Here is a 7,003-nt window from a genome sequence, read left to right on the forward strand (position 1 = left end):
GGAGACAAAATATGCAGTATTCTAACAATAAACGAAATTGGGTAACAATATTAAATCAGCACATAAAATTGGAAACGCATTTAATAATGTACCCTAAGAATAAATTACCTTTCCAAAAATGTTTCAATCATAATCAAACATTTTTACGTTATGTCACCTTCTTTATACTCATTTAATTCCTTTAAAGGAATTTTCCGTTAGCTGTGATGTGGGTTGACTTGTGCAGGTGTTTATGAAACCTCAGACCAAGTATGTACATAGATTCAAATTTTGCATGCATAGTTGCCTGAAATTTAAGGAATATTTACTAACACAGTGCAGTTAGAATGTCAAAAGTCCTAGAAAGTCCATGTATCGGACATTATGCCAGTATCAATCTTCCATAAAAATGGCGGGGGCAAATAAAAATGTCAAATCACCCACGTACGGCGTGGGTCGTAATAATATCCAGGTAGGGCCAAACGTAACAGGTAATCCAAAAGAAATTACTTAAAACTTAAAAACAAATGGTAAACAATGGATGAGAAAGTGAAAAAAGTTGAAACCCTAAAAATAAGTATACAGGGTGATTCAAAATTGAGTGCAAAGCTTTTAAGGACGTATTGACCAGCCAAAAATAAGAAATTTATTTCATATAATCGTATGTCCTAACTTGCTTCGTTTTATAGATACAGGGTGTAAAATTTTTTTGAAAAAATCGTTTTTTTATTAATTATTCAAAAACCTTTCAGCCGATTTAAATAAAATTTGGTAGGCTTATTTGTCGTCATAAGGGCCTTCCTTTGGTGGGAGTAAAATAAATAAAAACCGATTTTTTTAAAACACTTTTACACACTGTATCTAGAAAACGAAGCAAGTTAGCACAGACGATTACATGAAACAAATTTCTTATTTTTGGCTGGTAAATACGCCCTTAAAATATTTGCACTCAATTTTGAATCACCTTGTATACGTCTTAAGTCAAGTGCTACGCAATAAGGTAACATACCTTGCACTGGTTATATGTACATACATACATACAAATCTGTAAAACGATTGGATGGAGTCCACAAAAACATCAGGAAAGAGAAACCACTCCAAAGATAATTATGGTAAAACCACAGATCTAAGACCTTTTCAGGCAGACACGTAGTCAAGAAAGCAATGGTTACCACAAGACATTTACATCTAAATAAAGATCTTTATTATTATTATTATCTAAACAGTTCGAAGGCTAAAACTTTACTAAAGAGAACGAAGTACAAATACGCAAGCAAGATATAAATTGTAAGAAGGGATAGCAACGACCTCGGACGGCAACGTTAATAACTATTGGAAGAAACCTATAACCATTATTATAATTATTAGATTATAATACGTGTTTCAAGTGTAAACAGCCGAGTCATACAAAAGACAACTGCCCGACACGGAACCTGGTAACGAGAACATCCAGAAATAAATGTTCAGCTGAAAACACAACGGCAAAGGCGAGCACTTCTAGCAGACGCAGTGTAATATAAGATCTATGCCCATTGGAGCTCTTAAGTCACGCCTCAAAACATTTCTTTCAAAACATGCTTTTTATTGTCAGGAAGAGTTCATGAAAAACTGTTATGCGATATAATATGTAAAATTGTACTCTGTTATCCTCTTCTGTTAGTTAGTCTCTGAATGTATCTTTGTATTTTGTTTGTAATATTTTTTTTTCCAATGACGACCGTAAGTGTACCCACACGGATAACGGTATAATAAATATTATTATTATTATTATTATTATTATTATTAAAATGAATATCCGGGACACCCAGGTTGGGGAAAATTCAAAACACGTTACGATGCAAAGAAATTTTGGTTGTGAATTCTGAGGTGGCCGATATTTTAATGTTTAGAAGAATTCCACTTTCTACTTGTTATCTTAACTTTCGCGATAACAATTTCCTTATACACTTGACTAGATGTTTACCCTTAATTTTAAACAACGTAATTTCCACATTTTGCAAATTAAACAAATTTACACCACTGATTAAATTTAAACAAGAGATTATGCAAACATAAAAACAATTCTAAAATTAACACTTAAATAACAACTTCCGATGAAATAGGCTAATTCTGTGCTTTTTCGTGATGAAATCCTTCAGATTTAAATTGAATTAAACCATTCGCATATAGGGGAACGACACGTTGGGCGTCCTCCGATTGGAGGCCAGGAGACTCAAGGAGGGCGTCGCAAAACAATCGATGGTCTTGCGGAGTTTGGGGATCGTTTATTTTGACGCAATGTGATTTCTGTCCAGTGTTCCGAATGCCAACGTGAAGAGATTCAAAAAAGCGCGGGTAAACGGCGGGAGTATCTATGACTCTCTCGTCGACGGTCGAGGTATGCGGACGTGTTTCGTACGCCTCCTGTCAAACCTATAAATTAGAGTTCGCCGGGTGCACGTACCCCTATTTTTGTTAATTGTGTTAGCTCCGCTGCTGTTATTGTGTTTCGCGTAGTGGTGCAGTTAAACAGGGTGTTTTTTGTGTTGCGTACGTGGTAGCGTGTCTAATACGGATTTTGTACGCGCGAGACAGAGCCGTGCAAACCAACCTCGTTCCGTGACAACTTGTGGCAAGGCAAACTGTGCATAAAAAGCCCTTCATATTAATTATTAATTCGTTAAAATCGCATTTAATTGCGAATTCCTTGCCACAAGACCACGTGCACACACTTCGTTATCCGCCATTGACCCGTAGGTCGAACAAACAATCCTAATCTGTACCTGCACTCGCAGATAACTGCTTCACGTGTCACCTGCGATGTCCGGACGAAAAGTCACACCAACGCGTCCTTCTTCGATGGACGCAAATAGGCGTTCCTCTGTGGGGGGGGGGGGCGGTCCAAAACGCCACGCCCAATCCCAACTGATCTTCGGTGCCGAGTAGGTATTACATACTTACGGCCCCTGCCGACCCGAAGCCTTTCCAGTGCAATGAGTGCGGAGCCCGTTACAAGCTTAAATCCACGTTAAATCGGCACACGAAGGAATGCGAATCCAGACCGAGGGACAGGCGTATCTACTGCGACACCCAATTCGCTTCGTTCTTCGCGGTTCGACAGCACGAGCGCCTGGCTCACCCGGGCCAGTACCACAGGAACTAGAATCGGGTGTGGGCTTTTCTGAACCAGAACTCTCCTATCCGAAGCCGACCGGATGATCCGAGGGACGACTGAGAGGGTCCTGCACACGGGGAACCAGCACGTTCACGCCACCGTGAGGAATGGAGGCCTTGAAGTCTTCGAACTACGCCGCCTGTTCCGTGGCTCCTCTCCAACAGGCTCGCCAATCTTGCAGGCCTTAACGACAACTTAACCGCGTCGCTCCTGGAAAACGCCTGACCAAAGAGGCGTGAAAAGCTCGCGTCCAGGTCCTTCAGCATGGGGCTCCAGGAGACCGCTAGTGACAGCTCGAGCCGCTCATGGCTCCTACAACCCTCTAAAGGATGGAGCGGGAAAGTCTTCGTCCGTACCGTACAATTACGATCGTCGAACCTCCCCACCAAGGGCCTCCCTTACGTGCCAAGGGAGGAACGTTTCTGCAGGGGGGATGCGCTCGGGTGGAATCCCTGTCACATGTTCTCCAGGGATGTCCTGTGACCCACCACGAGCGCATTAAACGGGCACGACGCGACGAGATCGTACGCAAGGTAGCGAGGCACACCAGGCGGAAAGGCTGGGCAACGGAGGTAGAGTCTCACCGTCAACTCGACCTTGTCACCCACCGCTTGTCGTATTCAGAAACATGGTTTCGGTAATTGTGCACAATTTCGCTCCCAGATTTGGTTGGATATTTTTTATGGTAAAGGAATGATGATCCGATGAGTTATACATGCTACACCTCGTATAATATGCAAGCCACGTTCCCAGAGTTAAGTTAAAACGATAGGTACTCTTCGTCGCATGAAAAATCGTTTAGTCCTTCCAAAAGATTTCATTTTAAATTAGAAGATGTAATTGTGATTGTGGACTTGTATAGATAATCATAAACCGTGCGAAACGCGAATGCGCCACTTTGGCACTAAATTAATAATAATAATAATAATAATATTTATTTTACATGCTACTACGCAAAAGCGCTTACATTCGTCTAAAAATATATAGTAGAGATTACAAACAACGTATATCAACTAACAACAAGCAAATAAATAAATAAACAAATCACTAACAATTAGAGATTACTAAACCCATCGTGAATACATTCAGTGGTGGAATAATATGCTTTATTAATAAGGTGTCTTTTAAGAATTTTTTTGATTTGCACTTTGTCAAGATTTTGAATATGTCTTGGGAGCATATTAAAAAATTTTTGTGCCTGATACGAATGGTGGTTTTGCGATTTGGTTAGTCTGCAGTATTGCGTTCGAATGTTGTCTTTATGCCTCGTATTATGATTATGATAGCTCGAGTGCGTTTGGAAATCCGCTTGGTTGGATTTAGCGTATAGAACACATTCTAGAATATAAATTGATGGCAGTGTTAGTATACGCAATGCGCGGAATGAGTTTCTGCAGTCAGCTCTATAAGGTACTGAATCCAGTATGCGAATAGATCGCCTCTGTAGAGCAAAGACGTCGATGGATGAGGCGCAGTTAATGAGGGTTTAAATAATTTTGTAAAGGGCTTAATTAAATTCATCACCTTCGTTCATAATGAGATATCCGAAATCACAATGAAAGGTGAAATTTACATTACTTTCTACGCTCGTATAAATAATCGCCACAAATGGTTTTTTTTTAAGTATTCGTAGATGTAACAAACACAGGAATGAATAAATAAGTTTTAGCTTAATGGTCTAGTTGCGTGATATTATTTTTAAGCGCTTACTGCTGAAAATTTTTCCATATTGTTTTGTCATTAGTGATTCTCTCATTTAAAACTTATATTCTCACATACACCGTTAAGAGAAAAAATATCGTAAGCGTTTATCCAATTTTAAAGGTGGCAATAATAACATTAAAAGCTCTTTTACGGGATAAAATATGATTCTCTTCCTGGTGGATAACGCGTTCTTTCCACACTGCAGTATCCCCAGTATTAATAATTTCACTTCATACAATAGCATAAATAATTGTTATAATTACACAAAACTTTTTTTCCTTTTTAATTAATTTTTTTGAACATGAAGAAGCTTCGCCTATAGAGAATTTTAATTAAAGCGGCATTACGTCGCGTTGATAAACCAATTAAACTTTTATGCTAAATTCAATTTCCTAACTATTTACCGAAATCATCGCCGTGATTTCCTCTGTGTTTAAACTTTTATCAATTATAAATTACAAATGTTTTGTTGTGGTTTTCGAATGGGATCGTATTCATATAACACAATCGTTATGACGATCCAACAAACCATTTGGAAATAGAATGGGTATGCACTACACACGTACAATACAATTTGTTCGCAATTGTTGTATAACGATGGCACGATTTGTACGTGTAACAACGTTTTATTAGATATATAAAACAATAAAGGGTTACTTATAATTAAATTACAAAAGCTTCGAGTGCATAAATAAACATTTTATTGCGTAAAAATCCCCGATGGTCTGCGCCGATACAAATTCAGTGCGTCACGTAGCGAAGGGAAGTAGGAGACAATACTATGACCATAAAACAAAATATTTGAACATTACAACGTATATGCTTCATATTTTATGTAGGTTCCCTAAAATAGCCTATCATAAACGCGCTTATTATTCCCATCAAGGGAGGTATTATAGCGTTACCCTAAATGCGTGTAGCATTCTAAAAGTTCGCCATTTAATTGCCACGTAACACGTCATAATCATTTCTTAATTTCGTAGTTTTGCTCTTGTCCTTGCCATAAATTTCGGCGGTCAGATTTTCGTAAAACTGCAACGTTGAGAAACATAATCTGCCTACTATTAAGCTCTCCCTATTTAATAGCGGTGATCACATGATATCTTTCCCTATCGGCATGTATCGATTACGCGCTTGCGGTGGATATACTGTGTTTTTAGCTCAACTCAATTACCACTCGGTGGGAACAAGCCAAGTGAAATTAATTTTGAAGGCACACGTTTCACGATGGTGGTGTATAAATGGTATCGTCAAGGCTTCGATGATTTTAGCGTTACTATAACATCATTTACGTTTTAAGTAAGCAGCGGTGATAGTGCTCAATAAGTAGATCCTTGTCTTTGTTTCGTTGATTAATTCTTTTAGGAGCATACATATAGCGTATTCGTTTTCCTACACTTGGGCGGTCCACAGATTAACCCCTTGTGCAGTTACGAAATAACACACTGTTTTTGCGTTCCATATTTGGTACAGATACTGATTTTGAACGGACAGTTTTCGCTCCCGCATCACTACCTACATATTGGATGCGGTTGAAATACACACTTTTACCATTAACATAATTTTAAATACACAAATTATAGCTCACAGGCCTCCATGGAGTCTATTTCCATCTTAACATCGACCGGTGAACACTTCAGAGATTCGATTTGTTTTGAACAGCCATGTACAGAGATGAAGCAACTTTTAAAATGCAAAAGTCAAACAAGGCGCCTTGCCCTTCCTTGGCGTACTAGTCTCGTCAAAAGTTTCCGTAGTTTTCATACGCCATTATGTAGGTATATTGTATTAAAATCTAAGTGCATCGCTTCTTTCGGATAACTTACAGAGTTGAGATGCTACTTTAAATTTCGATGTTGTCGAAATCGCCCCCTCCTGTCTCATGCGAAAACTTCTCACTATGTTAAAATGCCACAATTTCCCATCGTGGTTTCTCTAATTGAGTTGAAGTTTTGAGTGGCCATACATCTAATTGTGCTGTTTCAGTGCGGATAATTCGTACAGAAAAAAAGGTATTGCATCCTTATTGATCCGTTCTTATAGACCAATCCGTCACGTGCAGCACTTTCTCTTGAATTAACGCTATTACTGCGTCCTCGGCGGTACCAAAGTAATCGGAATCGCTTCTAGCATGAATTAGTACCAATTCTTGTCGAGTTTACGATA

This window comes from Photinus pyralis, unplaced genomic scaffold (assembly GCF_008802855.1).
Source record: "Photinus pyralis isolate 1611_PpyrPB1 unplaced genomic scaffold, Ppyr1.3 Ppyr1.4_LG2, whole genome shotgun sequence".
Lineage (NCBI taxonomy): Eukaryota > Metazoa > Arthropoda > Insecta > Coleoptera > Lampyridae > Photinus > Photinus pyralis.